Raw genomic sequence first — 12,014 nt, 5'->3', positions numbered from 1 at the left:
AAAGTTTTTATTCTAAAGACACTGCCGCACATTGCCGCAGGTCTTCCACTAAGCAGATTACAACGTTCTTCTTGTCAAAGTTGATATCAACATACACTTATGTCAGACTGTCCTTAGAAATATTCAAACATTTGAAAATCCGTCTTTCTCATTAAATCCTTATCCTCGAGTTGCATCAAACCTGTATATATGTTGACCCGTTTTAATTAAAAAATAAAACATAACAAATGCTGGTAATATCATAGTTTCATCTCATCAAAATCGGTTATTTTCATCTGTCTACTGGGGCGGGAACTTCAGGAAGCTCATTAGTGAGATTGACACCGGGCTATTCAATTTACCAACAAAGTCACTGGAAATGAGTTTATATAAAGCTATAGAAATAGATCTAACAAAAAAAAGGGAACGTTTGTTTTTAGTATCCTAAGGTCAACCAATCATCTTACTGCAAAACTTAGACTTCGACTAATACGGACAAATTTCGGTGCTCTATTTGTAGTTTGTATTACAAAGACGTGATTAGCTTGCAAGAAGTCGCTTCGTAATTAGAGAACACAAACTTATTTTCTTATGTTTGTCTTCAAAGAATAACGTTACACACAAAGATAACACTAACCATCATCATCATCATCATCATCATCATTTCCTCTATTAATTACACTTATCACGCTTAAGCAATCGGACAGTGGTGAAGATCTATTTGCTTCATCATAACGGTTACTATTAAATTGTCCGGACACTTGTCAGTAGTGATTTGTTTACTCAGCTTGTTTGGCCATCTCTTATTTCAGCCAATGTTTCTACGTCTACAATTAATGAAAATGTCACATATATATATATACATATATATGTATATATATATATGTATATATATATGCATACATACATTGCCGTATGTGTATAACGTATATACGTATCTATATTTTTTCATAAGATATTATGTATCTATTTTCAATATTTACTTCCATAGTGCCTAAAAAGGAGGTAGAGCCAGTAGTAGCATTTGAAAAATATATGGCGATAAAACTGCACAGACATTCCTGTGTTTCATCCTCAAATATCCGTCATAATTACGAATGTCCGGACCATTTCTCACAAAGATGTAATATGGAAAATTCTCAGCAGTCTAATTGCCAAATATATTTCAAAAACGTAATATATTGGTTCAATCCTTCGCTTGGGAAAGTTGCTAGCCTAGCTGAACTGATGAGTTGTGATCCAATGAAACATAACTGTATGTGCATGACTAAAAATATATAGTATATACTACTAAATCCGGGCCGGGGATATATTTAAATATAACAATAAAATGCAAACACAGGGGCATGGATGGGCATTTATGGATAGCAAACGCTTATCATAGGCAGATGAATCTTCTATATTAGGGGTATGTTCATAGGTCCTAGATTGGGTTCAATTTTCCCTTTTTATACAAAAAAGGTTTGAAACAAATAAAACAACAATTATTTTCTGTGAGATAGGCGGATACAAAATAAACACAAAAATCGAACACAAAATGATTTGCAAGAGATAACGAAACAAACACTTTTAAATCATATAAAACTAAATTTATTCATGATAAGGGGAAAGAAAGATTTAACAAAAACAAATATATTCAAAGCTAATGGGATTGGGGAATATTTTTAACATACTTACTGAAAGAGAATCCTATAACAGAAAGACAAAAGGTAAACGGCAGCAATCACGAGTAAAAATCCGATCTCCAGCTCGACAGAGAAAGAAAGTAATTTTTTTTTTTTTTTTGCACTACAGTTCAATTCTTTTCTTTTGGCAATTCACAATAGCTACAGTTAATCCAAATAAATTCTCTTGTGAGGAAAGAAAGTTTAAATCACCAAATTCAGTCTTTCAACGCCGTGCGACAAATTCCAGTTCCGCGTGGGAGACATAAGTTCCAATCGATGACTTTGCAGAGTTTTCGATTTGTTTCTTTTCTGTTTAAACATGCCTGTCGGCATCCGTTTTGGGTTATCCAAATAGCCTTATCGAGGGATTAATTTAGGTATCTTTTTTTTTCTCCGTCTTTGCCAACTTCGGAAATGTTACATCGCCTTAGTTGACCAGAAACACGTTTTACGCTGTCGGACTTTTGGTCAAAACTCTCAGCACGAGAGAATTATTTTTTTTTCTTTTATTTGTTTCGCCCCTCGATTCTAAAAATAGAATTGACGAAATCTTGTTATTTCCTTATTCTGCTTCTTGGGACAACGAGGTCATCACGTGCGCTGACCGGGTAAGACCTGTCACTTGCCTACATATTGGAGAAGGTGGGAGGTGTTTGGTGCTAACGTCGATCGAACATTTTTCAATTCCCTCGTTCTCCGTTTCTCTTTTCCTCTCACTTCCTTTTTCTCTCTATCCGTGGGTGATGTAATCCGTAGTGTTTTTATCTCTGCTTCCGAGATCGGATCGCAGTGTAGTAACTGTTCCGCCGTCACATGTCACTCTCTCCGTCCTCGGCCAAGGAAAGAGAATCTCTCCAGACTGATTTTAATACTGGGTTTTGGTGGACTGTGGTTTAGTCAGAACATGCCAATCAAATATCTACTCTATACTACTAATAGAATAATAAACAGTATTTGATGTCAAGGTGGCTGTTTGTAACAACACACATATATAGATATGCATATATATATATATATATATATATATATATATATATAATGGAATCATGAAAAAGAAATAGGGAAAGCAATTGAAATACAACGTTATATTACTCGAAGATCCGAGAGACTCTGAGTAATATAACGTTTCATTTCCCTAATTTTTTCCCCATACATAACACAACGTTATTTTTATCTGTACATAATTTCGATTCCCATCCGTGTCTTTCTTTTTTTTCTCACTCTAATCCCTCGATACAGCTTTGATAAAGCGAGGGCGAGACCGGTCAGCTGACTCCCCCATTCCCCCCGTTATTCTCTTCACCCCGTTATCTTTATTTTAAACGTTGACTTTATTTTAACGTTCTTTTCATGAATCTTCGTCTTCCTTTCATGATTGCATTATATAAACTTTGTACCTCTCAAAGAATCATGAGATATATATTTTTATTCACACACACACACACACACACACACACACACACACACACACACACACACACACACACACATATATATATATATATATAATTTACATATATATTCTAAAACTGAAACATACTGTAAAAAATCGCGGGGGGGGCAATGTTTTACGTATATCGGAACGTATTTGAAAGGTTTCTTAGAGGTGTATACTTGCGAACAAGTTTATAAAATCAAAAAGAAGAAAAAGAAAACGGTCGTTTTCGAAATGCAATTAATTTCTCGCAAAAATGATACGAAAAGAAAAGATTTCGCAATACAATTAACTGAAAGTCTTTCTAGAACAGGATCAAGAATATCAGCCAATTTTAGCTCATGCTGAAGAGACTCAATCATGGAGAGATAGGTCGCAAAGTAATTTCCTTCTTATTGATTTTAGATACTAAATGTATTCTGGATCTCTTGTGGAAGCGTAACCATCTTGTCTAAAACAAACTTTTCTATGCAGTTCAAGAAAGCGTTTTTGAAGACTTAATTCAGTGTTAATAGTTTGTAAATTTAAAAGTCGCCAGGTTTCAAAGTGTCCATAAGTTTATTAACTTACTACTGGTATCAAGAATGAAGACGTGTCCATTTTGTTAGCATAAATGCTTTGTTTGGCCTGCAAGGGATCATATCGCAGGAAATCCCTCAAGAACTGATGACATTCGACTGCTATCTTGATAAGTACCAAAAACTATTTCGGTGCGAGAATAATTATATTTTTTTTCATCGTACCCCAGGCGAATCCACAGACGCGCAAACACACACGCACACGCCACATAAAAACACACATATACACAGACACACAGAAAGATACACAGACATACACACACACATACACATAATAAAACTTTCGACCGGATGCACCAAATTGAAAAATTCTTTTTTTCCCTAAAAGGTGTGAGTCCCTAGATTGTCCTTATCTATATTGTTTGTAACGAACTATGCCGAGTCGCACAAACACCCGAGGGTTAGGGCCGTTTCGTGGATTTGTCGAAAAATTTATCTGCCCATGTCACCGGAATTTAGCACTGGCTGTATACAGTCGCGGTAACATCTTTTGGCATAGGGACAGGACGTATCGCGGAATGGATAACGCGTCTTACTACGGGACGGAGGATTTCAGGTCCGAATCCTGGCAAGTTTGTACTAATTTTAACAATCATTTAATCCAAAGTTTACTCATTATCCTTAGCCTTAGTTAGGGTATTTTTTTTCACTAATTTTGTTTTGGGAATATGGGAATTTCCCATACTCCGAGTTCACAGGGTAAACATTGATGATAAGACGATGTTGAGTGTACTTGATTTTGAGTGTATTCGATTTTGTGTTTGACTTGTTGTGTGTGCCGACGCAGAGCAGCCGCTAGTTTGTAATCATTTTGTTGTGATTTAGTTCTAATAAAGTCGTTGTTTATTTATAATAATTTATATTATTAATAAGGAGTAAGGTGTATTTAATACCGACTACTTCAATCGAACTTGAGTGGTCCTTGACAAATACGCGTCTTTCTCTCGTGCGGGGAAAACTTCAAAACTGAATTTCTGTCATTCAAAAGTTACGCTTAAACACGCAAGCGAGCGAAAATGTTTGACCTTTGGATGCCCCACGGCAAGCTGTCATCGCATCAAGTTTAGTGGCTTCAACTGTCTTGACCTCAACGCACTTGGTACTTGATAACAGCTCAGTTATTGCAACATAGAATGGCGGTTTTGACTGATCGGCCTGGTAAGAATAACCTTTAATTGATTCTGAGAACAATACTAAAGACATGTCTCGATATGAAATATATTTCCACAAAATTTTCGACAGTAAATTTTTTCATTTTATTTGAATTCTTCAGACTACTGTTCACTTCTTGACTGTGATATTCACAGTGTTTCTGGTCGATATAACCACCGACCTTTTTCAGGTGCATTTTGTCGAATTCGGAAGATTTATGTAGAGCTCAAGAAGCTTTCTATCGAACTCTGGAATCAGTATGGAATTTAAAACGAAACCCTATATCTAGTCCAAGTTGGTAGCATGCTCTCGTCCCGTTAGCGATGACTGAGTGAAAGTTCTAATTAATTCGTAATTGTACCTTTTACCTTCCGAAGTGTAAATTTTACCATTAAATTTAACCAATTACGCCATCAACTACGCTGCTGGTCCTCAGAAATTATAATTTTTTTTTTTTTATTGGACTTGAATATTTTTGGAGTTGTGTCTTACAATTTCTTTTTGTGCTTTTGCATTAAACTGACTTCAACAAAATATAGCAACAATTACCCACCATTAAAACTAGCATCTGTTTAAAACAAGTCCAAAGAATTAATTATTACATTTCAAACAGAATACAACTATAAAAAAAAGAATGTACACATGCTTAATGTAAAATAGAAAAAACAGAGTGAAAGGCAAACAGACGCATACAATATACATTAGCGTATCTCTATCTTCTACATATATACCTATAAAATTGAGTTTTGCTTGTCTTCCTATTGATATTGCACGCCTACTTTTTATATCTAATCTATTAAAACAATATTTGTAATGCACTCAGTGATAAGTAAGCTAGCTACTACATAAAGGTTTACTAATTTGTATATTTCAAAAACAAGCGTTAATTACTTATTCATTTTTATAATTTCCTATTAGATTATCGGTTTCATTTTACTATTACGTTTGATTCTATTTATGCATACTTTCTACATTCTGCATAATTGCGTAAATTTTAGGTAAAAACGTTCATGCACACAAATACACGTATATATATATATATATATATATATATATATATACATACACATATATATATATAGGTGAAAACATATATATATATATATATATATATATATATATATATATATATATATAGGTGAAAACGTCCATGCACAAAATATACGTATATATATACATACACATATATATGTATATATGTATATATATATATCAATTCATCTATCTATCTCTATTTCTATCTGTCTATCTGCTTATCTATCTGTCTATCTATCTATCTATATATATATATATATATGTATATATATATATACATATATATATATATATACATATATATATATATATGTATATATATACGACCTTTCGATGTTCTGTGCTAAAAGTTACTACCAAACTCGTTTCTGAATATTTGGTTTTCAGAGTTGAAAGTAAACATATTGAGTACGTGTACGTATTGCATACTCTCGATTTGGTTTCTAGCTGGCAAAAATTGCTGACCAGGAGTCAAAATCGAACACAAAACAGTTAACCTTGAAAGGAGAAGTCGAGTACACCTGTTTACATGTACAAATCCACATTAATAGGTTAAACAATGTCACTTTCAAACAATCTATATGCGTATGAGTATAGCTCAGAAGCTAAGAAATGAGTCTGGAGAGTTGGATGTGTTGGTTTCGATTCTAGCTGATAGCACCCGTGTCGCATTTTTTTTATACATCCTTATGTACGGCAAATTACAATAATCGAATAATACCTACGTCATCTGCTTGAATTAAAATATATTTAAGCGTATCTTAAGTAACGATGAGTCTGGTCAATACCAGATCGGTGACCATTTAGAAATTCCAGGTGTTGTATGTGTTGTCTGCTTATCTCAGCAGTTTACAGTCGTCCTGGACTTCTTCTTGCCATTGGACTCAAGCAGTGCTGATTCAGGAGAGGTGTGGTTGGGGATTGCGCACCCCTTGCCTCACAATTACACGCGCAGCTGCCCCTACAGGGAGTATCATTTGTCTTTCAAAAATTAACGGAGGCTTTATATATATATATATATATATATATATATATATATATATATGTATATATGTATATATATTTATATATATATAAATATATATGTATAAGTGTATATATATATTATATATATATATATATATATATATATATATATATATATATAAATTACAATAAGTTTACCAAGGTAATCAAAATGGTAAACTTGAAATATATTATAAATATTAAAGAGTTAATATTTACAAGTAAAGTAATCTCAACAAGATGTAAAAACTCAATGAAACCGAAAAGGAAATAGAGCTTATAATATGAACAAATGATTAATAAAACATGTTAAAAAACATCTTGAAAAAGAGTTAAAAATATATTTAATTTTAAAAAGGAAGCACAAGATAAGTGGATAGTCCTTAATCCGCGGAGTTTCGAAGAAAACTCTCCTTCTCATCAGAGGGCAGGAATTAGCAAAATGCGGGATCGGATTTTGCATGTAAAATATTTAATGAAACCACAAGTAAGTCACATATCTTACTTGGTTAAAAAAGGGTGAGGTAAGGGGAATAGGAGGTAATATATATATATATTTATATATATATATGCTTTGATGAGATCGAATATAAGTCATCTAGTGATGGTATGTTGTCTTAATTTAACGGAATGTCCACGCGTGATTGTCGACAATGAAAACGAACGTGATCGTCGAGACAATTCTGGTCACGAAGTATCGATCTTAATTTTCGCTTCTCTTTTTCGTGACTCAATCACAAGTTAATTTCCTTGTCTATAAGATGCAGCACACTTTATACATGTTCAGTTAAACATTACCAAATCTAAATATCAAATAATTACATTACGAAAACGAAGTTACATGAGGATCTGATAACCATTTTCACTATCTATTTCATTGTACAGAATGTTGGCTCCTACGTTTTGCATTGGAGATTCATCAAGCTATCTGTAGAGAAAAGAAAGTGAAAATTGTTTAAATTTACTTTTAAGATCCATTTGTGGCCATTGATAATTTTCTATTTCAATAAAGGCAAATACGACATAAAACAACTACATGCAGTAGAAATTAGACAGATAACTGAAATATATTATCTTTCTATCTATCTGAATGTTGAGTTTTTTCTCGCTCTCACATTGATATTACAAGCAAGGTTTTTCCATGTAAAAACTATTAAAACAAACTTTGTAATATACTCAGTCATTGATATGCGAACGATATCATGAAGTCTTGGTAATTTGGTGATTCCTTTGAAAATGGCGTTCATTGATTACTTGTCCAATTGTTATGGTTTATTATGAGACAATTGGTTTCATTTAACGATTACACTAAATTATTTTATGCATAGTTTCTACATAATGCATAATTACGAATAATTCAGGATTGAAAACCTTCTAGCACACTGAAACACACACACATATATATAAATATATATATATGATTAGTTTTTTTTTTTTTTGCAAAAGAAACCCAGCAGAGTGCTCAATTAAAAGGAAAAATCCGAAAAATAAGAGCGTATTTATATTTTGTATTTTGTGTACAAAAAGCTGTTAGATGAGATAAGTCATTGGTACCGTCGGTTTCAAGCCCGATAATTAGGGTCGTTTTAGATATCCATATCAAGCTCTCTTCAGCCCATACTGAGACATGAGTATTGGCTGAAAAGGGCTTGCTACGGGTATCTAAAACGGTCCTAATAATCGGGCTTGAAACCAACGGTACCAATGACTTATCTCATCAACTTTCTGTGCACAAAATACACTATATATATATATATAATGTGTTGAATATATATAATTGGTTGGTTTTCTGTTTCAAAGGTGTTTGTAAATACGAAATCAGATAGAACAGTATGAAAAAAAAATACGTTTCGAAGCCATCCAACGCAAAGATTAAACAATTTTAAATTATATGTATCGATATATTTTGGCGAAGAAACTCGCTCTTATCGAGACTGTTTTCTTTTACGCCTCGCACGCCTCACACGCATTGAAACAACTAAACAGACTTCCCTGCCTAACAGTACCACTGTGAAATCTAGATACGGGCGTGTTTCTTCACCGAAATCTACTGATATGCATTATTTTCAAGTGCTATCAATCTGTGCATCTGATCGTCATTAGAAGCGATTGTTGCTGTTGTCATTTTCTTCATTAAGGCTCGGTGTGTTCAATCATCATACTGGAATAATGACTTGCTGCCAATATATACATATACATATACTGATATATATATATATATATATATATATATATATATATATATATATATATATATATATATATATATATATATATATATACTTCGGGTTTGAGATGTTAAAAAGTCGGGACGAATGAATACAACGAGGTTATTAGATAGTGTTCAATAACAAGAGTGAAATATTTTAATTATTTATTCGAGGGTAAACTGTTATATATGGTCGCTACAAACAGTCACTTGTTTCGGTCAATAACCTCTTTTTTCCTTTTTTTTTTTCTTTTTTTCTGTGGCGTCGATGAGTTCAGGTGCCTAACGAAGTTTCAATGACTGAAACAGATGGCTGTTTGTAGCGACTATCTGTAACTGTTTACCCTCTAATAAATAATTTATATATATATATATATATATATATATATATATATATAAGCCTGATGAATTCTAGCGTGGATAAAATGCGGAATATTCTGTGGAGCTTAATTGCCATATATATTTTATGACTTACTATGTCTATATGTCTATATGCATATATATATGTATATATATATATATATATATATATATATATATATATATATATATAATCATTTAGTAGAGGATAAACAGTACAATACATATACATTTATTAGTAGTTTAAAGGTGAAGAGGATTTTTTAAGCATGAAAACGATGTTAATTTTTGTACTTAATATTTCATTTTATATATTTCAAGCGGCCATCACTGTTTGGTGACAAAAATGTATCAATATTTTGTTTATGACCGAGAACAGAGGACTGCTTCAAGTATTAAACATAAAATTTATTACAAAAAGTAACAACGTTTTCATGCTTAAAAATACCCTCATAAGTTTTGAATCCTTATTCTAGAAGCCTAAGTGGACTTTTAACTTTATATATATATATATATATATATATATATATATATATATATATATATATATATATATATGTATATATATATATATATGAGGGGTGTACTTGCATGTATAAATGTGATTGAAAAAAAGAATATTGTGACAAATCGAACTTACTTTCTCTTCTTTTTTGTCCTTCCTCGACTTCCGTCCCGCAGGTGACGGTAAACTCCAAGCAATGCATCAAGATGTGAATTATCTGGAAAAAAAATTACACGTAGCATTAAGATGAAGGAAATGAGAAAATATAAAAATATATGATTTTTAGTGTAATTTAATGTACATATTCTTTAAATATACAATAAAATCATGCAATATCTTTATTGGCTTCAGCATATACTTATGCAACGTTTACTGATTTAGTAGAGATTCTTACTAGTTTGATAATATACTTATGGTAAAAAAGCTACAGCGAAATATTTGCATTTTATTCTCTAGCAAAATCACTTGAAACATGTGGTCTGGTATGTGGCCAAAATCATTCGAAATAGATGAGAAGCTATACGATATACAAATGTGTATATATATATATATATATATATATATATATATATATATATATATATATATATATATACAGTAAGTTATAAAAAATTCCTCAGGCTTATACATGAAGTAGTCATATATATATATATATATATATATATATATATATATCTATATATATATATACTTTAAATGAGCATTGCTCATAGTACTCTAGATATATAATAAGCTTAATAGGTATATTTATTCTAACGTTATAAAGATTAATAATTGTACATTATGAATTAGTATCAAAACAATATCACATTTAAGGGCACGATTGTTTCGGAAACGATATTCATTCTATTAATATTTACAAATAATATTTTCAATAATTGACAATGAGTTTTCCCCTCATCATCACTAACGAGGGTGAGGATAGTATAAGACACTAAAATAGACTAGCAATGTTGTAATAAACTAGCATTTCTGAATCTTTTAATGAACGGGAGTTCAATAATTATTTTTAAGTTTTTCACTATATATATATATATATATATATATATACACATATAGATATATATATGATTGCTAAATTTAATCACATTAACTAATATACGACAGTATGAATTTATGCGTAAACTTTACGTATTTACTTCAACAGTGCTCAATATGTAGGTAGAGCTAGTTAGTAAGTTATAAAATATATACGGCAATGAATATGCCTTATATATTTTATAACTTACTCTTTCTCTCTCTCTCTCTCTCTCTCTCTCTCTATATATATATATATATATATATATATATATATATATATATATATATATATATAAAGGCATGTTCATGTCTTTGTTTTCACCAGAAACGGTCGTACATTCAATTTTATTTTGTTTCATTATTTTTAAAGTGATTCATAAAATTATTAATCTTTAGCCTCAATATATATATATATATATATATATATATATATAAATATATATATATATATATATGTATATATATATATATATATACTCATTTTATTTCAGTAACACATCTACTTTTAGATCATAACGGCTATATTTATTACAACACGAATATAAATTACATCATATCTTTTTTTAAAAAAATATTGACGGCTAGAAACGTAAATAAAAAAGATTTTACTCTCGTTACAACGCTTAATGTATTTTGAATTCCCAACGGCCTTTTCTATACTGAAATCGGACATAATCATCCTTTTCATAACAAATATATTTTAAAATATTTTAACGCCTTTTTGGTTCTGAAATAGAACAAAGACATACTTTTTACAAGAGATATATGTTTAAATATTGTACTAATATATATATATATATATATATATATAAATAAATAAATTATATTATACTAATATATATATATATAAATAAATTATATTATACTAATATATATATATATATATATATATATATATATATATATATATATATATATATATATATATATATATATAGTAAAACTCATTTAATTTTAACTTCCTCTCATTTGGATTTCCTCTCATTTGAACTTCCTCTTATTTGGACTTCTTCTAAACCTGGACTTTCTCTAAACTTGAACTGCCTCTTCATTGAAATTGTATTAGCAT

General features: G+C 30.8%; 1 protein-coding gene across 2 annotated transcripts in view; it reads right to left on the bottom strand.

Moving 5' to 3' along the window:
- The window catches only part of LOC145247335 (uncharacterized), a 1,131,631-nt gene that overhangs the window by 798,665 nt on the left and 320,952 nt on the right, over positions 1-12,014 (bottom strand). For both annotated transcript variants that reach the window (XM_080108996.1, XM_080108995.1), the window contains exon 2: positions 10,061-10,142. The gene's annotated coding sequence lies outside the window, so the exon portion shown is untranslated. The remainder of the gene's footprint in view (positions 1-10,060; positions 10,143-12,014) is intronic.

This window comes from Euprymna scolopes, chromosome 25 (assembly GCF_053919585.1).
Source record: "Euprymna scolopes isolate OS-2025 chromosome 25, ASM5391958v1, whole genome shotgun sequence".
In the NCBI taxonomy this organism is placed as follows: Eukaryota; Metazoa; Mollusca; class Cephalopoda; order Sepiida; family Sepiolidae; genus Euprymna; species Euprymna scolopes.
Note: the sequence above shows the minus strand (reverse complement) of the source record. Positions and strands in the feature narration are given on the sequence as shown.